The sequence below is a fragment of the Balearica regulorum genome, chromosome 2 (genome assembly GCF_011004875.1).
Source record: "Balearica regulorum gibbericeps isolate bBalReg1 chromosome 2, bBalReg1.pri, whole genome shotgun sequence".
NCBI classification, from domain to species: Eukaryota; Metazoa; Chordata; class Aves; order Gruiformes; family Gruidae; genus Balearica; species Balearica regulorum.
Window position 1 is genome coordinate 166,697,458 of NC_046185.1, and position 26,380 is coordinate 166,723,837.

The 26,380-nt window shown below is 46.5% G+C and overlaps 1 protein-coding gene across 1 annotated transcript in view; it reads left to right on the forward strand.

Moving 5' to 3' along the window:
• Positions 1-26,380, forward strand: part of PTH1R (parathyroid hormone 1 receptor) — a 121,526-nt gene that overhangs the window by 35,404 nt on the left and 59,742 nt on the right. The gene's annotated exons all lie outside the window — the stretch shown is intronic.

Below are 26,380 nucleotides of genomic sequence, written 5' to 3' on the forward strand. Positions count from 1 at the left end.
AAATCTCAGATCCAGCCAGGTGGATCTGGTATTCCCCACCACAGAGCTCTGGCTCCGGCAGAAAGAGTACTGGAAGGAAAACTTTGTTGAAATACTTGTTAAGGAGGCTATGGCTTATCTGGAACATCTGTCCCTGCATAAGCCATGTCTGTGGACTTGATAAATGCTGAGAGCAGTGGTTAACAAAAAGAAAAGAAAAGAGAAGAAAAGAGAAGAGAAGGAAAGGTAATAGGAAAGAAAAAAGGAAAGGAAAAAGGAAAGGAAAAAGGAAAGGAAAGGAAAGGAAAGGAAAGGAAAGGAAAGGAAAGGAAAGGAAAGGAAAGGAAAGGAAAGGAAAGGAAAGGAAAGGAAAGGAAAGGAAAGGAAAGGAAAGGAAAGGAAAGGAAAGGAAAGGAAAGGAAAGGAAAGGAAAGGAAAGGAAAGGAAAGGAAAGGAAAGGAAAGGAAAGGAAAGGAAAGGAAAGGAAAGGAAAGGAAAGGAAAGGAAAGGAAAGGAAAGGAAAGGAAAGGAAAGGAAAGGAAAGGAAAGGAAAGGAAAGGAAAGGAAAGGAAAGGAAAGGAAAGGAAAGGAAAGGAAAGGAAAGGAAAGGAAAGGAAAGGAAAGGAAAGGAAAGGAAAGGAAAGGAAAGGAAAGGAAAGGAAAGGAAAGGAAAGGAAGGGAAGGGAAGGGAAGGGAAGGGAAAGGGAAAGGGAAAGGGAAGGGAAAGGAAAGGAAAGGAAAGGAAAGGAAAGGAAAGGAAAGGAAAGGAAAGGAAAGGAAAGGAAAGGAAAGGAAAGGAAAGGAAAGGAAAGGAAAGGAAAGGAAAGGAAAGGAAAGGAAAGGAAAGGAAAGGAAAGGAAAGGAAAGGAAAGGAAAGGAAAGGAAAGGAAAGGAAAGGAAAGGAAAGGAAAGGAAAGGAAAGGAAAGGAAAGTAAAGGAAAGGAAAGGAAAGGAAAGGAAAGGAAAGGAAATGAAAGGAAAGGAAAGGAAAGGAAAGGAAAGGAAAGGAAAGGAAAGGAAAGGAAAGGAAAGGAAAGGAAAGGAAAGGAAAGGAAAGGAAATGAAAGGAAAGGAAAGGAAAGGAAAGGAAAGGAAAGGAAAGGAAAGGAAAGGAAAGGAAAGGAAAGGAAAGGAAAGGAAAGGAAAGGAAAGGAAAGGAAAGGAAAGGAAAGGAAAGGAAAGGAAAGGAAAGGAAAGGAAAGGAAAGGAAAGGAAAGGAAAGGAAAGGAAAGGAAAGGAAAGGAAAGGAAAGGAAAGGAAAGGAAAGGAAAGGAAAGGAAAGGAAAGGAAAGGAAAGGAAAGGAAAGGAAAGGAAAGGAAAGGAAAGGAAAGGAAAGGAAAGGAAAGGAAAGGAAAGGAAAGGAAAGGAAAGGAAAGGAAAGGAAAGGAAAGGAAAGGAAAGGAAAGGAAAGGAAAGGAAAGGAAAGGAAAGGAAAGGAAAGGAAAGGAAAGGAAAGGAAAGGAAAGGAAAGGAAAGGAAAGGAAAGGAAAGGAAAGGAAAGGAAAGGAAAGGAAAGGAAAGGAAAGGAAAGGAAAGGAAAGGAAAGGAAAGGAAAGGAAAGGAAAAGAATTGGTATTTTAGACAGCTGTTCTGAGGCAGCCACATGGAGAGGATGCAGAGGTGCAAGAGGAAGGAGAGCAATTCACCCACCTCACTTTCAGTGACCAGGGTGGGAACCACTCCCTCTGAGCTCATACCCCAGGCTCCCTTTATAGTCGCTGAGGAAAAACAGGCACTTTTAAGGCATGATTCATGTGCCCTGTTTACATGTCTACTTTAGGAGGAGATAAATCATGCCTGGCACTCCAGTCAACGCAACAACGGCTCTAGTAAACTAAACACTGCCAGTGCCCGGACACCAATTAGGACTTTTCCTTAGTATTAAATTCTTTTCACCACCAGCATAGGGTGGCCCCATCCCAGCAGCGTATCAGGGATGGTGCTTATCCTGCTGCTGACCCATGCCCAGGAATAGTTTGAGAAAGCCTGAGCTAAAGGTATGCCAGGGACTGGGCACATTGCTCCAGTGCCCACTGCAGGGCAGGGGGGTTCCCCAGCAATAACTCGTTCTCTAACGAACACAGATACCGTCTATTTTAAGCAGATCTCTGTTGGCGCTGAAGAGAGCCCAAGGTGACTAGTTCCAGTGGAGACATCTGCATTTAGTCAGCCAAATCCTTTCTAAATGTTATTTTAAAAGGCTGCTGGCAATTTATACTTGTCTGATTTTTTTTTTTTTTTTTTCCAAAGCACAGTAACAACTGTGAAGACAAGTGTGAAAGCAAATAGAGGAAAATAATACGTGCACACACACACACAGAGATACACACATTCCCTTGTGGTCTGTGTGTTTTGCACCCTCAAAAGTACTTTTAGATACATTACTTGTAAAAGTGTCAGGCCAGATTATCCAGATAAATTTATTCTGATTTATCTAGGGAGTTTTAGGACCCAGCTTTCAGAAAAGTTTTGCTTTTGTCTCAGCACCTCAGTAAGATTTGAAAAAAACCAATTAGCATGTAGCGAGCCCCATTGTGGGATCCCTGGCTGGATTTTGCCAAAAGTGCAGTGTTCAGTGTGCTAAGCTTATTTTAAATCACAGGTGCTTAAGCTAGCTTGGTGCAGGAAGGCTGAGCAGCCTGTCCCAGCACTGCACAGCTATGCTACCCCACAGCCCAGGATGGCAAGCCCACCACAGGGTTAGCTTGACCCTGGCTATGCCACACCAGGAGCACTGGCATCCCTTCTCATTCCACATCATAGACATGCCCAGGAGAGCCAAGACCCCCTCTACAAACCCCTCTGAGACCAGCAATGCCCTTCCCAAGCAAGAGGGATGCAGACAGTGGCCCCAAAAGTCTGGTCTCTTGATCCCTGGACACTATTACATCACACGTTGTTGATACCAAGACAAACAAGCATAATGAGCAGGAATACTTTTGGGCTGGAAATTAGAAGAGGGGCTCCTAAGAAACATAAAAAGTTCCTGAACAGCCTTCCAGTCAAGAGTCATGGAGATGAAGAAGCCTAAAATAGGCTAAAATAGAAGTTTAAAATAGGCTAAAATAGAAGCCTAAAATAGAGTGTGACTGCTCTGTAATAGGTGAAATGCCTGGAGAGCCAGACACAAAAATCCAAAGCCCTTTCTGTACCCAATTTGCTTTGATTTCAAGATTAGTGTCTATCCTATCATAGAATCATAGAATGGTTTGGGTTGGAAGGGACCTTTGAAGGTCACCTAGTCCAACCCCATACTCTTTATTTACGCATCAGAAGAGATTGTAGGTCTTTTCCAACTGCAGCTGCACAGGGAGCAGGGGCTTCAGTCGAACAGTCTGTGCAAACATCACCCTGTGAAGGGACTGAACCCAGAATGGATTCCCATCCCACCCAGAAGGGATTCCCATCCCACCTACTCACATGCCGATGAACACTGGCTCATGCATACGCAGATGTGCACGCACACACACATGCACCAACACAGATACACGCAGACATTCGGCACTGCATGTACCCAAGGGCACAGGGACCAGCTCTCAGGGCGCATATTGAGTTGAGGATGGGAGCCAGGATGCGGCCAGTGCTGTGATCCCACAACCTGAATATCGCCGTGGCTCTAGCTGCTCCTTCAGGTGTGTCAGTAAAAAACTCTTAATGCACCTCCTTTTTTTTTGAGAGAGATGATTGGGGAGCTCCAGGTGACCCTGGGTATGGCGAGTCCCCACAATTATCATTGCTACCTTGCAAAATGAGGACAATGAGCAAGAGGAGGGAACTCCAGCTCAAATTGAGCTGGCCCGACAGTGAGCTAAAATTGGAGCACTTCTATAATTTTCTGCTCAGGAAATTATAGACTCCTTCTCCACCATTAACATTTGAGACCAGAAGAGGTTGATTTCATTTTTGTTCAGAATTTTTGCTTAGTATTTTTATTTTATTGTGGCTGAAGCTGGAAACTAAACCCCTTTTGAACTGCTTGCTTGATTTCTGAAGAAATCTAGGATTTCACTGTTCACATTTATGTTTAAGCACCAACACAGACAGACATGGATGAAATATTTCTAAATAGCTCTGGTACTGATGAAGGGAGGGCTAGAGATGCTTTCCCAGGCTACTTTCAGGAAAACCTGAGTATTTGTATGCACCTAGACTGATGCAGAATAATTTAAGGCTTAATCTTGATTTCAGGGGCAGGGTGGACCACCCATCACCTTCGACCATTGGACCATTGACCTATTGGTCATTTATTTAAGGCCATGAGGGATGATATGATTCATTGCTGTATTTGAATAAGCATCTCTTGAAACTCCCAGTCACTTGGGATATGTGATGCCGCCAGGCTGAGATGGGGAGCGGTCCTTTTAGCTGAATTTGTGTGCATTTAGAGTCTCACCCTGGGGCAGTTATGTGTTGCTTCTCGTGCTGATTTCTCTATTAATTTGAATTTTTCCCTCCAATGTGGTTCAGCCCCTCTTGCCCAGGTGTTGCTTATCATGGTGATAAGTCATTTCCCCATCTAAAGTATCTAAAGCATGTATGCATTTAATCACACCAAACTCAGTTCAGCCACCTTTCTGCTCTGGGCTGTTCTGAGATGCAACTAGTTGGCCAACTCTCAGTCATGGTGGCCTTGATGCTTGGGAATGGCCGAGTCCGGCAGAGACGTTACAGCAGTGGTGGTCCTTCTCCCTGCTACACCGTGCCATGGAAACACCACTCTGCCCCCATTTCGGAAGCTCTGCCAGGTGGAAGAGAAGAAGGGAAAGCAATCTGCCTCTTCACTAATTGATATTTCTTCTTCACACTCAGCACTGCTGTGCTGTTGATCAAAAGATCATCTTTGGTCACTGTGATTAAAAGGGTTTGCAGATCTCAAGAGACTGCTAAATCCCAGTGAGACACAGAAGCAACAGAAGAAAGTAGGATCCAAGAGGCACTTGGAATAATCATTTACCAGCATTTCACATCAGAGACATTACTATCCTAACCACTAATTAAAACTGTAAGTGCCCCGCTGAGGTGGCAAGATGCATTGTAGCAGCTGTTCAGAACATTTCCTTCAGCATTTTTTTTTTCCCAATGGAAAATGGCTCCTTGATGAAATGCGAATGTTCATTGAAAAGATTTTTTCATAGAGAAAAAATTCCTTTTTCTCTTCTTCTTTTTTTTTTTTCTGAAAAACATAAAATCTTTCTTCTTTCTTCACAGAGAGTGAAAATTTAAGTCTAGAAAACCAGATACTCAGGGCAAAAAGATTTGTCCAATATTTGTATGTATATATTTATTTTTTGTAATGAAAACCTACACGAGTGCAAAGAAACAGCAATATTCCTGATGGTGCCAATTTCTTTTGTTGCAGAACTAATTGCTCTTCTACTAGCTCTGTGGCTTTTTCCTTATGGCCAAAAACCACAGCCCCACCAGCAAGGGAAAAGAAAGGAAGACCCCAGAGTCCTGGGCACAAGTCCTGTGTGTGTTAAAGCATTTTACCTAGATCCAAATGAGTGATTCCCTATGAACTGGCCTTGCAGCTCATAGGAATGACATAATACTTTGCCATCCCTTTGATTGGGTTTTCTCTTGGGAATCTATTTCTGAAGTTGCCATCTTGTAGTGCTCAGAATAGCTGCTGAATGACAAGGAACGTGCCAATGTTAATATTGTTATTGACCTTTTTGTGTAGAAAAGAGGCTGAGGATGCAATGAATACGAGAAACACTCCACAAAGGATTCGTGTAGACACCCGCAGTGTAGGGAGTCCTTCTGTATCCGTATAGATAATGGAGATATCATTCATGCTGTCAATGTACGTGAGACACTATTTATGTTCACCTAAAAGTAGACATTTAAAATAGAGTTGATCAACCATAGCTATGAAGCGTCTGTTTGTCATTGGCTTCAAAGTGTGCGCAGACCTCAGATGTAGATATCTGAGCTATAGATGCTTAATGTATAATGCTGTGAATCCCTGTAATGTCCTAAAACGACCTATAACTCAGAATATCTACCTTCCTTTTCATGTTGTATCCCAGCAGGTACTGTTGCGTACCCTTGTTACAGCTGCTTTTATTTCTTCGTATCACTTCATGTAAAGGTGGTTCAGGTATGAGGAAGAAGAGAGCCTTGCTCAGATCCAGATTTCTATCACTGACTTGTTTCCCAAATCCCTTACACCCTTTTTCCCTTTTTTTTTTTTTTTTGGAAACCCTACCCCAACCCCTTATCTTTGCCAACTTGCATTGCTCCAACTTATGTCTGGTGCGTAATTTACACCATCACTTACTTCATATGAGAATTTGGCTTCTGGAGATCCACCATGTTTGCCCCATTGGGCTTAAACGGTGGAGTGTATTATTTCTTCTGATAATCTACCTTACCCCACTTCCTGTGCTTTTTATGGAAATCTCCCTAGGCCTGCTTTTGCCTCTGTTTACATTTAGTCTGGAACAGCACTGTCCACTGAAATCTGTCACTTGGGTCACAAATGGGTCAAATGGGCATTGACTCATGGAACAAAGGCATCACACATCTGCAGCCAGGGCTGAGAAGAGACACACCTATGAGGAAAAGGTGCCCAGAGACATCTGTCTTGTGTCTCATAGCAAAAGGTCAAGGGGATTTTCTGAGCAAATTCAAAAGGGAGACAAAATAAGACATCGAGAAACTTTCAGAGGTTTGCCAGACTAAGGAATCTGTTGTTACAAGAGAGGTATGGAAACCAAGAGCTGCAGTCAGATCCAGGGGACTGGACATTTGAAGAGGCAGCAAAGTATTTCTAGAATTACAACTACAAAAAGTGAGTTGGAGGGGAGGGAAGAGAATTAGAGCTGGAGGGAATCTGTAACCTCAGCCTGAAAGTTTCTAATGATGAGCAGTTGGTAACCACCTCTTGAAAATGGCCATCCCAGAATGCCATCCATCTCTCAGCTTTCCCAAAGCACCTGCAGGTGGCTTCCAGTCTTATCTGCTCTCCAGTCATTGCTACACTCTTGGCAGTCCTGGTTGACCTTGCTGTAGTGCAAGGCTGAAAGGTCCCTGGGTTAGCAAAGGGTCCATCACACCCAGCCTGCTCCCCTGATCCAGCCCATCTGGGCAGACTTCTCTGGGGCATCTGGCAAAATGAAAAAATAAAGAGCTTTTTGGCCGCAGAGCAGGGAGAGGAGAGGCTCGCTCTCTTCCCCAGAGGGCAGCGAGCCAGGCAACTGTCTTATGTCACAAATCATTACTGCCAAAGAAATGGTGTCGCATTTTAGTCCAATAAAGAAGGGTACTCAAGCCCAGGTATTACTGAGCCCCTGATTTAGGATGCCATTCAATGAAAATAGGCCTGACAGCTCAGTGCCTGCATGCACTGGTGGGTGGTGGGAGCATGGCAACATCTCAGAGGAGGACCAACGTGTTGGAGATGCAGTGGGGCTGGGGAATAGGGTGGGAAAACCCGGGATGAGACATGTTGAGGCCGTAATAGCAATGTTTTTCTTCTATGATCTATTTTAACTCTATTTTCTGCCAACCCATCAGCTAGTTTGCAGGTCCCCCAAACGGGTGCAGATTGAGTCACTACACATTTGTCCACACTAGCCCAGAATGAGTAGATGTTGTGGGTCTCACCCAGGTGAGGGAAAGTCTAGAGACAGGGGAAGAAACAGCCTCCTTGGAAGGAAAATAATCAATGTCTGTAGGAAGCAGAGGCCTGAGCCACACTTAGAAGGAAAGCTGTGCCTGCACGCAGCCATCACCTGAGGTTTTACCAGTGTGCATAGAAATGGAGGAATGCCTTTTATTTACCCCAAGCCCTTTGCAAGGGAAGAGATCCTGGCACAAGCTGGGAGCTCTTTTCTGCAGCATCTGGGGCACAGGTTGGACTCATTATGCTGTAGGCTGCTCTGCTGGGAGACGTCCCAAGTTGGCTCATTTGAGCTGGACCTGCAGTGATCTTGACAGCCAGACAATGTTTGGGGTCATATAACCACGTATGGGCTTGATCTTCACTCTATGATGTAGAAAGAGCCATACGAGGCACCATACACACTTCCATCCCACCCACTTTATTTTTGGCCTGAACTTGGGCTCACAAGAAGTTGCTCAACAGAAAGAATTTTTTTCTTTGGAGTGATTCTTTAGACAGGACAAGACTCTGTGGCCTTCAGAGCACAGGATTTGTTGAGTGTCCTTGTTTTGTTCCCATCTATTGGATACAAGTGGGATTCAAGGCCAGGTTGGATGGGGCTATGGGCAACCTGGGCTAGTGGAAGGTGTCCCTGCCCATGGCAGGGGAGTTGGAACTAGATGATCTTTGAGGTCCCTTCCAACCCAAACCATTCTATGATTCTATGATTCTATGATTCTATATTCTTCAACTTGAACCCAGACTGACACACGGAGTGCAACTGCTGTCCTGGATGCTGCCGCAGAGGCTTGTGAGGTTCCTGGCCTGATTGCTGGTCGAAGGACTGCTGTCGGTGTGACAAGCTTTTGCTGACATTACTTCTAATCTCCTATGGAGAAAACATACCTTCAAAATAAAACCAGGTGGTTTGGTTTTTTCATTTCTAGTAGAAACTCCCTTGATTTGTAGGGTTTTTGCTGTCACAGTGGCGTCAGTTAATATAATGGCCACAGACGTCATAGTCAAGAGAAACCTGGTTTTCCTGGAAAGCTTAGTACCATGTGAGTGCTCTGCGGCTTCTCTCCAGGAACAGCAGCTTGCTGGTGTCAGCATCCTCTGGCACAACAGCTACGGGAGCTGTAGGGCTCTGACTGCCTGAGCAGCTATATTTTGCTGCCTTATCACACTGACTCACAGCAAGCAGGATCAGCCCATCGCTGTCTTCTCCAGTAGGCGATTATCTACATGCAGAAGGCAACAGCCTAGGCTAATGGATCAGCTGGATATTCAAAAAGTCCTGGACAAGCATCTAGGCTTCCAGACAAATGGAGAGAAATTTCCTTCAGGGGGAAAAAAAAAAAAAAAAAAAAAGTGAAGTCATATCTGCAGAAACCTGAATGCGGGCTGGGATGTTTTCTCTGTTCCTTTAGGGCTTTCTCCCACCATTCCAGGACTAGGACCCAGAATGTAACCATGCTCCTAGGACCTCCTTGCATCCTAAGGAGATCTGTGTGCCTGCAGTCAACAGAGCTGTTTCCAGCACTCTGTTTCCAGGTCCCAGACACTTGAGAGGCATGCTGAGATGACTTTCTTTGTTGGCTGTGTCTTTTTTGCTTGGCACCTTTGCTCCCAAGGATGCTAACAGCAGATATTGCGATAGGCAGTCAGTCGTCTGGGTAAAAATTTGGCACACAGAGTAATTTCAGTATGAGCGCTCCCTTTCCATTATAGCAGATGGTCTTTGTGGTCCATCTTAGGCAAAAGATGAGATAGAGACCTGCTAATTATGATAAAGTCTTCAGGAATCTAAATGAAATAAAATAATAATAATAATAATTAAAAAAAAAGAACTAAAATAAAATATTTTGAGTGCACAGGAATGAAATAATTTGTCTGAGGCCATAAAAGAAGGCAGTGCCAGAGAAGGGATTTTATCCCTGCTGTACAAGTGGGGAAAACACGAGAAGCTCACCCAGCATAGCAAGGAATAGAAACCACGTTTCTGGTGGTCTAGTGTAGGATGGTCCTCAATCAATGGGCCTAATCCACCCTGTGCACATCTGCCCTGATGCTCTCAGCATCAGCGATGAAGGGAAATGGGGCCAGTGCACTGCGATGGGCAGGGGCTGACTGCCCCACGAGCCTGCTCCCACGTCCCGCGCTGCCCACAAAGCCTACAGTGGACAATGAAGCGGATGATGTATTACAGCAGCAAAAGCTGGGAAAACCTGAGAGTGCCTCTAATGTGATCCCGCAGGGCAGCCAACTCCTTGTGTACTCGGCACGACTTTCCTGGCACGTCCAAGGAATGCTGGCACGCTGACTCCTCCAGAGCTATTAGCGGTGCTGCACGCTCCAGGGCTGCAGAGAATACTTGCACTGTGTTGCAGCTGCCCTGGAGATCCCACCAGGCCACGCTCTTCCACGCTACCCGCCGCAGAGCTCTACCGCACCAGGGCAGGGCTCTGGGTTTCAGTCCTGGGATTGGGAGGGGTTCCAGCAGGCCAGAAATTCAGGTCCTCCCCAATTCTTGCAACAAGCCCTCATCAACTTCTCTTTCCGGCTCTGAAGGTTTGTTTGCAATCGCATACGTGCAGCTGAGGAGAAGTTCAGACTTTTGCACGGGATTGCATGCAGCCTGACTCAGAGGGCCGGCCACCCCAAACACCCTGCACAAGCCGCAGTAATTCCTATTTCCTTTCCTACCAGGAGTCTGAAGCTTGTACTGACTGTTCCCAAAGCCATTTAGGTACTGGACCTGGATCCACAACACTATTCAGACTCTCAGCGCTCATCTAGGTACCTGCAGATTTCGGTTCTACTGCAGCTCTGAACCAGTATCTTGCTGTAAGAACTCCAAGTGAAGCATAAGTCTCCACGTACCAAAGATATTTTTAACAGAGACCACCAAACCAGCCTAGCCCAGACTCCCACAGCTTCCTGCTTTTGGACCCCCCCCTAGTTCTCATTTCAGCCCTGGAAGAGCAGTGACTCTGAGACACAGTGACTATATAAACTGGAAAAGTTCCTGGCTCTGGGTTCATGACTGTCTCTCAAATTAAATATCAAGCATGATTCCTTGCATAATTTTCACGCAGGTGTAAGATTCCTCTCCCTAGCTCACAGTCATTGTGCATCAGGGACCATTCCCACATGACAGTTTGGATGCAGCCATCCTCTTTTAGAGGGTGCAAGAGTTTGACAGCAAGGATGTGGATTGCCCATGCACCTCAGGGGCAGCGAACAGTGCTGGATGGTTTGATTCACCCATGCAGGCCCATAGCATCTTTCCTAAGCATGAGTCTCTCCCACTTGGCTGGAAGAACACCTTCTGCCCTGGGCAGCATCCGTAACCGATATCCTTCCTGTGGTCGCAGAGATGCTCAGACACAGTTGGACAGCCAACAGCCAGTGCAGACAAACAGGTCTTATTTGGGTGATACCTAGCTCAGGAGGTGATTCCTCGCACCCGGGAAATGCTTATTTCTCTGCACTGACTCTAAACATAGGGGACATGAATCCCACTTAGGTGCATTTCTGGACACAGGATAGTCACAGCAGCCTGATGCCCACCATGGCAGCTACCCTCGCTGAGGGACTATTTTCCTGACCAAACTCTTGCTGGCGTCTGTCCTCGTTGTGCCCTAACCCCGTGTTGCCATCTGTCACTTGTACCCAACCTCAGCTACTGAGCATGCTGCTCAGCGTGTCCCACACAGGAGGGGATGTGGAGGAGCACGCCAGAGGGAACAGATATTGCCACTGTGTTGTGAGTTATCTGAACCACAGAGTTTTCTCTGCCTTCGGCTGTGGCTGCTGGCACACTCAGTGCAGAAGGGGAGATGGCATTCAGCCCATACCTGCCTGGCCCACAGCCTTGGCACAGCATGCACAGGGCACGAATTCCTTGTCTCCCTGCGGTCCATCTGCAGACGTGACTTGGCATGAGTCAATCCCAAAACCTAGTACCGGGACAGCAGGCTGAGGGATGTGGGATTGACCATTTGCAGCAGAAACATCTCAGGAGCATCCACCAAGCCCCTTTATGGACATCAAAGATGGGAAGAATTAATTTAGCTTCCAGCTGATTTCTTCCCCAGATAGGAAAGAATGGAGGGCTGCACCGAGCCAGCTCAGCGTTGTGTCTCTTACATCTGTGTGTGTCTCTGGCTGGGGAATTGCTGGGACTAGCTGGAGGCATCTGGATGTCTGGCACAGAGAGAACAAAATGCACACAGGGCTCTGGAAAGGAGCAGGTTAGCCTGACCTAAAGGCTTTGCGGTGTCCCCGGTCTCCAAGCTGCAATAGGGAAGGTGTGCCAAGACTTTGCCTCCCTCGCAAAATTCATGGGCTACGTGGGGCCACGGTGTGATCTTGTGATTGATCACTGATCAGGGCTCAGCAGTGTACTGTAGGATGAAGAGTTGATGTTTTGGAAGGAGGGCGGGGAAAAAAAAATAAAAGAAAGTAAAAAAAAAAAAAAGGTAAAAAAGAAATCAATCACAATATGGCCTGGAGCAGCTGCATTGGAAATTCAGTCAAGCCTTCGAGCAAAAAGGCTGACGATTTGCCAACACAAAGGCTGCAGAGCAGCAGTTCAGGTTGCAGGAGCTGTCTCCTCATTCCCACTGCAAGCAGAGCTCTCCCTGACACCAAGGGAAAAGAGCTTAATGCTTCTGTAGCTCATTACAGCTGCCTGCTCTGAAATCTGCTCTTTCCTCTCCTCCCACCATTCCCTCTCCCGGTGAGACATATATGCACAAAAAAAATTAGAGGTAGTCAAAACAGATAAGGCAAGGAAAGGTGAGAAGGTTAGGTGTGGCTGGGGGAAACTGAGGCAGAAAGGCTGTCACCTCCACTCACTTTCCAAACTCCCAGCGATACAGATGTAGTTACCTAGGACGTTTAGAGTTGCAAAGGTATGTAGGTCCCTGAACTCTTCAGAGTTCAACACCAAATTAGAAAGACAAGATCATTCCGAACTCCCAGCTGAGGCTATTTGGCCTCTTGGTGAATGTCATGCCCTGTGGGTGCTGAGTTGTGACTCGTTACCTGAACCAGGGAGCTGATGCTGACAGGTTGGGCTTATGCCGGTCAGTGCCAGGAGCTGCCTGACACTGCGTGTGCTCCCACGTCCTGGCCCTACTCCTTTAAGTGCCCTCATGGTCTGCCTGAACTTGGGGTCACCTCCACATGTTATCCCCCTTTTGCCTGGCAATATTGGGCCATTCTAGGCTTGAGCAGTATGAGGAACCTGAAATGACTGCAAGGGCAGGTGGGATGTAAGGGTATTCAGATGATGAAGTGGGGATGTCCTCATTGTAGTACCTTTATGTGAAGATCTAGCCCATGAAGTCAGTGGACCCTACTTCATTTTACAGACTGGCATTGCCCTCTTCCTCACTCTATCCCTTTTGTCCAGATCAACATCTCTCCTTCGTAGATGCTCCTCAGCTCTGCCTTGATTTTTTCAGTGGTCCAAGGGTGATGCTCTGGTTGAGGCATGCCAAGGATGATGTTACACAAAAGCATCTCCAGCTGGGCCTTTCCCTTACCTTGAGGTGAGCAACAGCCTACACAAAATCACCTCATAGGTCTCTGGAATAATCATTCAATTTCATCAGTGAATTGACATCTCAAAAAATAAAAAACAATGGCAGGTCCAAATATGGGAGTCAGGATCCTGTACAGCAGAGCTGGAAAAGTCTTTTCCAGCTAGGATTGACTGACAACCTCAGGGCTGGATTAACTATAACACATATGGGGCCACATTCACCCCACATCCAAAGTTTCAGGACCTTTGCTGACAGAGGTTGCTTCCTAGCTGCTTCACATGCATGTGGTTGCACCAAGAGAGGCAATCTGATCTTGTATGTACAGCTAGGGAGATGCTGAACTGGCATTCCAATGGAGTTGCTTCCCACCTCTGGGAATCCATAAAAGACGGAGGCAACTGATAGACCACTGTCTGGCCTCCACCTGAAAGCCAAGCCCAGGAGAAGCAACAGCTGGGCCTTGAAATGCCTGATCCTAAGTTTGTTTGATGAATGTATTCAAAAAAAGAAGGCTTTGTGTTGTCAGGGCTGTCTTTCAAGCAGCACCTGACCTCACTGCTAAAATAGCTCCATGGCTCGGATCACGCATGCCAAAGAGGATGCTCCGGGTGGCATCTGACTGCTCAGCTGCCCTTGGGGATTCAGCGGCTATTGTTGGCAGGATTGCTGCCAGTTGGGCTCAGCTCAGATGGGGTGTTGGGGGTGACATCAGCCTCCAGTCGCTCCCCAATGCTCCACGAGTGTTTGCTTGGGCTCTGTTCATAGCTCAGCAAAAAGCAAAGCAGTTTGGGGTTACTGACGGCGATGGTGGGCTACTGTCCACCTCGTCTCCCTCTGGGACTGGTCCGAAGTCCCAGCATTTCCTGTGACAAGGACAAGGACATCTATTTTGGAAACTGGAATTGCTTGACCTGGGGTGACAAATTAGTTGGTATTAGTTTCCTGCACATGCAGCACTGGGACCTTCCTTGCTGGAGTCTCGTGTCGTGCAGCTGGGCCATCACGGGAGGAGAAGGGGCCGACCAGCAGTGAGAGCTCTGGTCAGGTGTAGAGGACTTAGGCGCCTTGTTCTCTGGGATGTTGGCTTTACACTACATTTTGTTCATGACCTGTCCGCGAATCCTACATCTTGGGTAGCTGTAACCATCGGGGTTTTGTTAAGAAGACAGAAAAATGCTTTAGTGCCTGAGCTATTGCTTTGATAGGCACCCTCAGAGAGCGTAAGGGTTTTTCTAACCCCAGGATTTATCTGTGGGGTTAAAGATTATTGGCATTAGCTCACTCCTTGAATCTCAAAGCATTTGGCATCAGGAGAGGAATCTGATTGCTTGGGATGCTCTGTCTTCTCTTTATTCTTCTGCAAGCTTGGGAGCCTTAGAAAGATGAGTGCAACACTACCATCACTTACTGACAGTAGTACTGAAATTGCCCTTAAAGGATCTCTTGTAGATGGCAACCCATGAAGGCAGAGAGCTCAGGGCTGCTTGGTGAGCTTCACCCAGCCCTGGCAGGGAGGGGGTCATGAGAGGAGAGGTGTCTGCACTGTTAAAGGTCCAGGCTCAAACCCTCGCTCGCTACACGGTACTTGCATGATCATTGGTGGCAGACAGTGAAGTGAGGACTGATGTGACTTGCAGGGGACATGGATTAGCTTTTTCAGGCTGAATTTACCCCAGGCTTCTTGTACAGTCAGTGGAAACATAACCAATACAGCTAGCAGAGTCCAGAGCATGATTCTTCTCATCCTGGTGTCAAAGTCCTAATGCAGAGCAGAAGAGCAGCTCCCTGAAAGTGCTTATTTCTCTTCTCTTCTTCTAAAGGGACTCTGAATGTCAAGTTCCGATGCCACATCTGCATTTTAGATTCTTCAAGTTAGGTGAGATGTCACCTGCCCTTATCACTGTGTGCCTCAGTTCCCAGCAGTTGGTGGTGGTAGGGGCACTGCTCTACCTTACAGGAATACAGAGCAGCTCAGAGATGTTCTTATCAAGACCTTTCCATCACTCACTGGATCCAAAACCTTTATCCTGAAATACCAATTCCGGCACACTCTTGGCAAAGGAAAGTGGCTGTGCCTTTGGGCACGGCTGGAGAGCCAGAGCAGCCTGACACCAGGACTGTCCATCCATCTTGCTGGGGAAACCAAGTGTGGTTTGCTGGGGATATCTGATTTTCTTACGTCTGCACTGCTCAGAAAAATTGGGATTCCTGTCACTTTTGTGGCAAATAATAGGAAGAATAAGATTTTCCCTCTACAGCTGCACCTGGGGGGAATTTAATGATGTTACAGTCAACATTTTAATGACTATTTCACAAGCAATATAGGAAAATCTTGTTTTGGCTTGATTTGAAAGAAAAACAAAGATCTTTGTATGTGTGGGGTTGGATGAGTATATACAATATTTGTTATTTCTATATATGAATCTGTATTTTGTCTAATTTTGAGCATCTAAAGACTGCTGAGGTGTGACAGTGGCACACCTATTATTAGTACTTGTGGACTAAAGTCACCAGACTGTTTTTTGCTGCTGTTACTACTGAATAATAGGTAATTAATTCTTGCTACTTAATAGCAGGTGTTGACTCATAGGCCTTTCTTTTAATTGCTGTCTTGGCTTTCAATTAGACACTCCACTGGGAGTCTCTCATTCTTAAGCATTAGTAGTATTGACCTGGTTTCAGACAAGCTGTGGTAGTTAGTTGTGAAATGGAGAGAATCCCATTTCTGTGCAGTTTGGAGAGCTGAGTAAAGGTTGTTGGCATCCTCCTCCCAAGCACTCTCCCACAGGGCATATTGTGCTTTGTAACCCCCAGCTCTTTTGCTGCTGGTATGAGAAATAAAAGTAAAAAGTACTCCTTTTCTAAAGCTCTAATCTCATGGTGAGATAAGTGATAAGCACTTCTTATCAGTACTTTCCATGGTGGGAAGATAACAAGGGAATACGTGTCAGAGTGCACTAAGACAGCTCTGTTTGCATCCTTGGCCCAGCTGACTGCAACCATCTGTCTTGTCTGAGGACAATTCTGAGCACTGGACTGAACTCCAGCTCCCTCATCCAGGGAGGGTATTCCTAGAAATGTTTAAAAAAAAAAAAAAAACAAACAAACAACAAAACCACTGCCTGAAGCTTTGAGAATCAGGAGAGAAACCAAAAGAGGGAGTTGGGTTTGAGAGGTGCAAGGGAACTGGGAAGATAAAGGGGAAGGAGTTGGACTTTCTCACAAAGAAATAAGAAAAATACATGCCTTCTGTTGTTCTGTCCAAGTGACATTATCTGCCACATAACTACAGCAGACTTTCCTTAGACAATTCCAGGACAACAGGGCCTGTACTCAGATGATCCTCCTTGCATCTGTGGTAGCAGCCTGGGAGGGAGGAAAGAGGTGTCCATTTTCACAAGAGAACCCCTTGGATGGCCTTTTGGGGTCTTGTTTTGCAAGACAAAATAAAATGTAAAAGGAAAAAAAAAAAGGCAGAAATCAAGCCTTGCAGCCTTGATATTTGTGAAGCAATCATTGTAGACAGCAAGGTATGAACCCAAAACAAACCATCTGCTTTCAAAGAATGAGGGGGCAAAACGAGAGAGAAGGTAGGCCCACAAGCTGAGAAATGGCGGTCTTACAGCGCACTTATTTGTATGGTTCCTTGAAGAGAAAGGTACTGGTGTGAGCCAAGACAGATCAAAACACAATGTCAGAGTGACCTCTGCTTTCTTTTACGGTCCTCCCAATATTTCAACCAGTGGGGCACAGAGACATGACTCCATCAGCAACAAACAAGGGGACCCCAAGTCACAGGAGGGTCAGGCATCACATTCAGCTGCCAAGTAGGCACCAAGGAGCAATCTTGCATCTCTCTGGCAGCTCAGAGAGCACAGAACTGCTTTTCTAGCTTGAGTTTAAGCCTGCAGGCCCTGCCTTGGTCTAGACAGAGAGGACAGTCATTGGGTTGTGTTGATCTCAAGCTTGGACACCCAGCTGAGACGTTCAGGGTAGGGTTTGTGTCATCTCACATGAGAGACCTGGAGACGTGGATGTCTCCAGCTGAGCAAGTCCTTCTCTGGACCCACTGCAGTCAGAGGGGAGAGCTGGCAGTTTCAGGGTGTGATTCATCTGAATATTTTAGACATTAGCTTTATGTTGGGATTAATCATTCCTAACTACAGTAATCCGGTTGCACAAGTGAGGAGTGTGATGTGTGTTATTTGTGATCCAAGAAAACAACTCAAATCAGTACTGATCACTGCTGACGTCTCTACACCAGCTCCATCTTCTAATCACTGGGAAGACCACCTCTGCTTGGGCAGCACTGATAAGCAGTTGTAGTGAATTTTCTCCTTCCTTGGAAGGATCTTTTTTCATAGTTCACCCTCTTGGGTTACACCTTATTTAATCCAGGGGTGTAAAGCAGACAGTCATTTTGGTGAGACAGAAATTCTCCTAAAACTCCAGGTCCTGGAAATGCATCATAAATGTCAGTTCTCCTTGATAAATGATATGTGATGACCATAAATCATGAGATCACATAGTAATAGAGGCATTGGCATGCCAGGATGGCTAAGGAAGGACATCCATACAGGTAATCAACTTGAAGAGATTGGAAGTGACAAGGATGATAAAGGTCCTCTTCTATTGCTGTCATGGTATCACTCCATGCCAAAGAAATTTTTTGCCATATGGTTATAAATGCAGTGGACATCCATGTTCAAATCAGTTTATTTCCTTTGGCATGAGTTACCGTGAGTCTGCAAGTTGCACTTTGTCCAGGCAGATTTTCTTCCCACTTTTCTTGTGTTGCTTGAAGGATGAGACTTCCCGAAGGCAAAGTGAGAGCAAATGGGATTGGAAGGGCATCAAGGAGACCAGCTCAGCCTGCAGTATTCCCCAGGAAACAGTGACAGGAGGCAACATTCCCATTTCTGCCCAGCATCTTCCCATACCGACATTTCCTCTTTCCATTCACTGGCATTTTTCTAATCTCAGCAGTCATGGGAGAACCGTGCTGAGATCTGGCCTCTGTTATACATGGGCAGAGAGGATGGGTTTATGTCTGAGCGTAGGAGTGTGTCCTTCTCCTCAGAGGGCAACGAGGCACCGAGAAACGGGGAGGCAAGCTCCTCAAAAGTGTGTAGACACCTGCTAGACATGGGAGACTGGCATCTGAGGGTTGGATGAAGAGCGACCAGCCAGCCTGGTGAGGGCAGTGGTGGGAAGGGCTGAGACAGCCCTGAACACAGCAGGAGGTTATTCAGCTCTCCGTAGCTGCAGTGCAGGGTTCCCGAGCCCGGCTACCCGGGGCAGAGACGTCCTGCTGTTCTGGAGCAGGCGGTGGTTTGGGTGATGTGGTCAAGGGATTAAGGCAAAACCACCAACTTCATTTACCCTCTGGGAGGCTGGGAAAAGCAGGTAGAGGGCAGAGCAGCTTGTGCACTAGCTGCTCAGAGCTTCCCCAGCTTGCGGCCAGAGTCCTATTTCATCAGGATCCAACCAGCTCTTCCTTCCTCCTCACATCAACTCCTTTTCCCCCATCCTCTTCTTCATCTGGGTGCCTCCTGGGTCTCCTCCTCCTTTCACCCCTCTGTCTTCACACCCTCTTGATTTTGTTGTCCCAAAGCTCAGTCTTTAAAAGGAGTAAGACATCTCATGAGGCTGATTCCCATCCTCTGTAAGTGCGATGGGGTGAGGGACAGACACACACGGCTTCACGTGGCAGGACAGCAATGCAGAGAGCTCAGCTCAGCACCCACCTGCCTGAGCTCTCAAATCTGAATTCCTGCCATCGTTGCAACATCACTATGGGTAATATTTGGCAGGGGGAGAGAGAGAGACCTGTGCTTCTCCATCACGGGGCACAGCAGAGCTCAGGGAACAAGAACTCTTGCTAGGCTTGCATCTGGTCCCACAGCAGGTGGGTAAATCTGATGCTTAGTCCCCCTGAGGCTTGTCGTACCCACCTCCACCCCCCCGTTTGCACGCACTGAGCGAAGCATCTGCGGCCGGCCGAGGGGGAGAGACATCAGTCCCGCTGCAGCAGCCCACACAAGCTGCAGACTCAGCAGCAGAGGTGGCTTCAAATCTGCTTTCTCATGCCTGGACCTGGCCTGTCCATGAGGCCAGGGTCACCTGCTACTAAACAACCTTCCTCCCCCCCATCCTCTTCGCTACTCCAGTGTCCTGAGCAAACCACAGCTCCGTAGCTTTTGCAATTAGCTGCTGGCAGTGGATCGTGCCTCTGCTGCTTTCACTACTGTATCTCTGGCTGGACCAACTGGCACTTTGGCTTTATTTATTTTTAAATCTTTCCAGCATTAACCTGAAAGGAAATAGGTTTCAAACCACATTTTTTTTTCCCCTGATGTTGGAAATAATGCTTATTCAGTTAAATTAAATCCCTCAGGGCAGAACAAGTACCACTCCCTGCTCTCGCCCCTCAGTTAGCTCCTCTTTGCAGGGAATTGTTGCTGTTGATTTTGTTGTTGTTGTTTCTGCATGTTTTTTATGCCCAGGCACTGATAACGTGCAGGCAGGCAGAGCCTAAGCAGCATGGAGGTAGCAGGAAATTAAGAAAGGGAATTAGATTATTTGGGCAGTGGGCAAATCCAACATTGCCCAAATTAGAAGAGAATAAACACCGTTTATCTGTATTTACTCTGCTCTGTCTCTCCACGAGGGAGATGCTGTAAGCCATCACTGAAATATGAAGTGCCAGACCCTCACAGTCCAACCACAAATCTAGAGCAGCTTTTAGGGGATGAGGGATGTATTTTGCCTGATGTGCTGGCTTCCAAAGTCAAGTGGCGGGTTCACAATCTCCGTCTGAACCCAACAAGTTTTGCTTACCAGGGTGCATGTACCCTGACTGCAAAAGCCAGCGTGCAAATCCAGCAAATGGCAAGGATACCTGTATTTCTTGTGTGAAATACAGCCAGACACGGGGCACGGTTAATCACCAGTGGAGTTGCAGCCTGGCAGATCGTACTTTGCTATAGGACTGGTAGCAGACCCGGTAACAGAGATTGCACAGGGTACATTTTGTCCAAGACAGCACATACAAATCCCTGGTCCTTCCATTCTTGCCAGGGTTCATCTGGACTTGAGTAAACCAGCAGGGACCAGTAGCCAGGAGATGCAGGGTTTGTACAAACATTCACTTGCAGAAGCGTAGGAAAGCAGAGAAGCCACACTAGATATTTAAACCCAATCACAAAATAATCGAGAGAATCCATCCTCTTCCATTTGTAAAAAGCAGGGGTCAGGATCTCAATTCTACACCATCCCCTGTTGCCACCCCACTACTGACCAACCTCATGCAATGCCTTGTGTTCCCAGCCACCTCCGCGCTGCCACCTTTTCCTGCTTCTGAGCAATTCCCCATCGCCACGAGCTCCTGATCAACCCAGTTTTGGCTCAGCTACATCAGCTGCTGCAAAGGCAGACGAATCTCTACTCTGTGGCATTATTTATTTGTGCCACCCTTGTCTGCATGCCTGGTATCAGTACCGCATCGCCTTCAGCCCAGCCTGATGCTCTGATATCATTAGAGGTATGCTCACCTGTGGTAGCTGCAGGTCTGATGTTATATTAGACTTGGTTAGATTAGTCTCCTAATTCTAACAGCTATCTTGACCCTTACAGAGTTTAGGAGAGGGGTTGCTCCATCAGCAAAGCTGGAATGAAGCTCTAATTTAATTTCCCTTCCGCTCATGCCCTCAGCTCAATTGCAGTCTCTGTTGCAGAAAAAGGACTTGGTTCATGACTATATATTGCTTGATTTGGTGTTTCAGTGAGACCCTTCACCCAGCTCACCTCAGGCACTGTTAAAGGAAAAACTCAGAAAAATCCTGTCACGCTCCCCAAAGCTGTGTCCCCACCCCAGTCCATCCGGTTCACTCCTCACAAAAGGACAACACCGTGATCACCCTTCCAGAGATGATCACCAACATCAGCAGGGCTGCTTTGGGGTGCGACCTGCACGGCCAGCTCCACCTGTGTCCCACCCTCTTCCCACACCCTGGTGACCCACCTCCCTTTTCCCTCCATATCACCAGCACTGATGCTTTCATTTTCACTTTCACCTTCTTCCCTTCTTTCTCCTGAGCCCCCCTCCTGCCTGCACCCCCTTTCTGCTTCACACCGGTGATTGCCTGGTCTACTGCCATCCAAGATGGTGATCACCAGCAGTCCCTTGCCTTGGGCCCGTCGAGCGGCTGTGATGCTCTCAACCCTGACCAAGGAATCTGTTTGCCTTTAGCTATTTTTTTGAGCTGCTGCCAGGGAAGTTTCACAAAAAGTATAGTGTTATTTCTGAAAATGAGTCCCATAAACAAGGATGAATATGACCTCCCCGTTGAGATTTGGGGTTTACTTTAGTGGCTGGGAGATCGGCCAATGAAATGGAAATACCAGAAAACATTATCATAATTATCCCATGGCCTCCTCTGGGGGCAAGGAAAAGGGGGGGAAAAAGCTGAACCAAAACTGATTTAACAGCCTCTGGATAGCATTGTCATTTCACCCTTCCCAGCTTGGCCTGCCTCCTGCCCTGCATTTCTGCTTTCTCTGAACAAGGGGGAGAAATAAAAAAAAAAAAAACAACAACATTCCTAGATCTTTTCCCCATAAGGATTTTTTTTTTTTTTTTTTTCCTGGCAGTGCTGGGAAGCCAAGAGGTGATAAACATTGAGAAAGAGTAGCAGATGGGTTTTGATTGCAAAACTGGGGAGGCCAGGGAGGAGCCCCCATCCCTTCCAGCTGCACCTAGTTGGTAACAGCAGCAGTGAAGGACAGAACTGTCCTTCTGCACCTACCTGCACGGTGCCCAGCCTGACCGTGTCCCTTGAGTTTGTGCAACTTCGATGCCAAGTAAGCTCAGTGCAGGAATTTATGCTGAAGCAAGTTAGGGACAGCTCGTGAAAAGGGATTTGCTGTCAGTTCTTTTAGAGTGATTAACTTCTGCAGGGGCACAATGACCTCATACTCCCAAATAGTTGGATTTGGAAGATGTACCTTTCCGTGACACTGTTTCTGACTTCTCTCAGATGCTTCTTTTGTCCCCAGAGCTCATGCCAGCAAAAGCTCTGCCCCTGAACTCCACTGATCTTCTCAGTGCTGCTAACATGCCCTGCAGTCTCCAGCTGCCCAAAAAAAGGGGGGAAAAAAATCCCCACAGCTGATCTGATTTATTTTAGGTAGTAGCTTGAGGTTGGAATGAATTTCAGCTGATCTGTGTATCTAAATACTCAGCAACTATAAGGGGCACTCTGGGTGATTACCTCAGATTGATAAATCTCATCCTGGATGTCCCCAGTTGGCCAGCAAGGCAGGTTGGTGAGCACAGATGATGCTTGCTCCTTTCTGTTGGATAATATCTGCAGAATGAGAGGTGTTGGGCTGTGAATGGGTGGGATCATAGCAGGGGTTCTTGGTAAAAGATGAGTGAAATGTTGAATATGCAAATCTTGTTGAGTTGTGGCTGCAGGGCTTGCTTGGATGAAGCACTTCTAGCACTAGCTATCTACTTTTTCAGAAAGAATGTGCAGAGAATACACAGAGCAGATTGTGTTGAGCGTGTCAAACTGGACCATACCCTGAATGTATATATATGTTCCTGGATGCTCAGCAGGGCACAAGGTTTCTGTGGCCTTAGAAAAATAGAGGGCCTATAGATATATATGAAAATAGCCTTATTCAGTCAATTTTCTATCCTAACAGACCATCCCCAGTAGCTGCCAGTTTAGAAAAAGCTGCCAGATGTTTAGAAAAAGAGACAGTTTGTATGGCTGTCATCTTCCAGCTTTTGACTGGCAGTTTAAGACCTTCCTGCATCAGAAATTTGCATCCAGGCTACAGTGTTTAACAGCTACTGATGGATTTGTCCTTTATTAATTTGTCTAATCCTATTTTGAATTTACTGATGTGATTTGCTTACATGTGTTGTCCTGTTTCTTTTAGACCTTGTTCTCTTCATCTTGTGCCTCCCAGGTCTCAAATTCTGTGAAACTGTGACTAATTAGCCCCCTTTCTCCTCACCATCCAGTATCTTACAGACACCTCTCACACCAGTATCTCCAGCCCCATTTCTCTCCCAACCCAAGGGATCCAAATCCACTCCAGAGCAGCGGCCGCTTCACCAGAAGTAGCTCCCACCTGTTATGAACTTCTGCAGCCCATACCTCAGCACTTCTGAAAATGAAGCCACTTATTTAACTGCCTAGGGATATTCAGATTCCAAAAAGTTGGCATACGCAACTGCTAATGATTTTAGCAAGGCTGTCCCACAGTATTTTTTGGATCAGGTGTTCAGATTGTTTGTCAAAGAGGAGGTTTTGCCAAGCCAGCTCCAGATAGGTCTAATATTATGCGTGCATCTATGTTGCAAAGCGAACGTTTCTGTGGATTTCTTGTAACCTTTGACAGCCAGGATGGAAAGATGAATAGGGCAGCATCATCTTAACATCAGAAGATCCAGAGCAAGAAAATCAGATGCATAGAAAAAAGTGGTATTAAACTGTTAAAAGTGCTCCAGCATTTGACAGATCCAAATCTGCTCTACGGTTTCCAGCTGTGGGTGTCTGCCCTCTCCTACCTACTGTACCTCGAACCCAAGGCTGAGCCATTTCAGTGTCTGATCCGGCAGCATAAAGCTCGATCCTCTGTCCCTGGAGAGCTTTCAGCCTGGCTGACACGTTGAAAGGTCTCAGTGAGGGGTTTGACAAGGGATGGAGGCAGAGGGATGGAAGGTGGGGTTGGGACAGGGGGGACCACAAGTTCTAAGCACCAGCTATCAGCCCAGTTTTACTTAGGTGTTTAATGTGAGTTACTCAGCAGCAAAGGAGCAGCGTTGCCATACTGCATAGTTTTCCTGCAAGTCTCTTGAGAATAAGTTTCTCTTTAAAGTCACAGGATTTAATACAAACCTCTGTCCTTATTCATATATGTGTTTCCATACGTGTTTCAGCCTCCTTGACCAAGGACTACCACGTCCTAAACATATTGCTTAGCATTTATACCAGTTTTGGGGGAGAGGAGAGAACGGGGAGATTTTTTTTTTTTTTTTTTAAAGGGTCTGGCGGGTTTTTAGAAATTTAAGACTGGTAACCAGGGCTCAGGAAAGCTGAAAACCTGGGTTGAGTTCAGAGCTCTGCCCCAGCCATTCTGCCCAGCTCTGGGCACAGTGCTCGGTGCCTAATCTCACTTTCTGGGAAGTAAAATTTATTTTCTGTGCCTGGCCTGGAGACCATACGTCCCTCTGGCTGGGAGCTGCCCTGCCCTCAGAGCACGGCCAAAGGAGCCTGAGGACTAAGTGTGCAAGGGATGAATCACTTGAAATGCCTGAGGTCAGATTCTACTCTGGCTGCTATAAATCCAGACTAACTCCTCCAGGTTTGGTGGGATCACTCAGGGTTTTTGCAGATATAAGTGACATCAGGATTTGACCCAGAAGGTTTCCAATGAAAGAGCTGAAATGTGGGATGTTGCCTTAAATGTGGACAGGCCAAACATCTGGAAAGGGATGGCTTTGTTTTGCATTAACGTTAACGCGGTTTTGAAACCAGCTCCCACTTCTGAAGGATTTTTTCCAAGGACATGAAAAACTAACTTCTGTTTTACTCAAAATCCCCTTATCAGATCTAGCTACCCATCTGTGCATCCATTACCACACCAGCTGCTCAAACATCCACTGTTCCTCTCCATAGGACCGCACTGGGAAATTGAATCTGAGTTTACTTCTAAGCTGGATTTCATTAACCCTCATTATGTCGTTTGTAGTAAGTCTTGCTCAAGAACTAATTGGCCTTCAGTTGGTTTATCTTACTTGCTTTCCAAAATGAATCAACTTAAAATGAGTGAAGGAACCTTAATTCTGAATAGCAGTGGGTTTGGGGAGTCTGTGCTTCAGAGGGTTTGAAATGAGCAGCCACCTCCACAGGCAGGTTCTACAACCTGTTGGCAGGTTTTCTTCTCATCTGCACATCACTACAGGCTTCACAACGTTTTTGTATTCTTTCCTTTGCCTGCCTCTACTATGCATTGAGGTTTAGGTCTGCTCCATCCATCAGGATGTGGAGTGCTACCCTAGGTTTTGCATTACAGATTTACAGTGGTGTCTCACTGGCAAAGTCAATATAAGTTGTAAAAAAAAAAAAAAAAGATGTAGCTTTTTATATAGAACAGTACTGCAGCCCTTCTTGCTTACATTACACTTTTATGAGTGAGTGCTAAATTCTGTACAAATCCAGAGAGAGGCAACATCTGCTCTCATTGCATTTATAGTCCAATTAATGAAGACAGAGAAATATTAGGGAAACAGAGGCAACGAGAAGAGCAGTGATTTATCCCAACTTACTACATTACTTAATTCTCTCAGGCTAGTGCCTTACCCACATCCTTGATTCAGGAGCCCTATAAGGCGTTACACGTGGCTCTTCTGTGCTTTGAACCAGCTATGGGGTGATCTTGTGGATGAGGATCCCTCCCAGTCCTGACCTCCCAGAGACTCTTCTGCCGTGACAGGCAGAGTACCAAGGATGGACCCAAAGCTTAAAGGTTTCACAAGGGTGGTCAGAGCCTGCAAGGGAGGTTTGTCAGTAGATGGACGTAGTCCACAGCTTTCCTCACCCCCTTCCATGCTGCAAATCACAAAGCATCTACAGGGTACAATCCGCTTCACCCATTCAAATGTGGAGTAGAAAATGACTATAGGAGAAGGTTAAATATACTGTTCTTTTAGGAAAAAAAGCAGGAAAGAACAAAGGCACTATCATCCCAGTGTAGCTGGGATGGGTACAATGAAATTTCCATCCATTCGTGCCAAACTGACCTGGGAGAAAGTTCTTCCTAATCTCAGACTTTATCTGGCAGTGGGACTGGTCCTGGATGTCTGAGCAGGACACACAAGCTAAGTAGGATTTCTGAGCAGGACACCCAAGAGGCACAGCAGAAAATTAAAGCAGCCATATTGCATTAGGTGAAAGCTCTGCGTGCTGTAACAATCAAAGCATTTGTAGAACAAGCCTTCCCCACTGTTGTACCCCCAGCTTCCCGAGGCCAGCCATGCCTGGGAATGTGCCACCTTCACGAAGCAAGATTATTTTTTTTATGACCAGCAAGTGCCTTTGAGGGCTGAGTATCACCCTGTATCAGCAAGCAGCAAACAGAGGAGGGTAAAACAGGCTCTGGGTAAAGCACCCTCCCTGTCCCCCCTCTTCTTGTCCCTTGACCTCTGGAGACCTACAG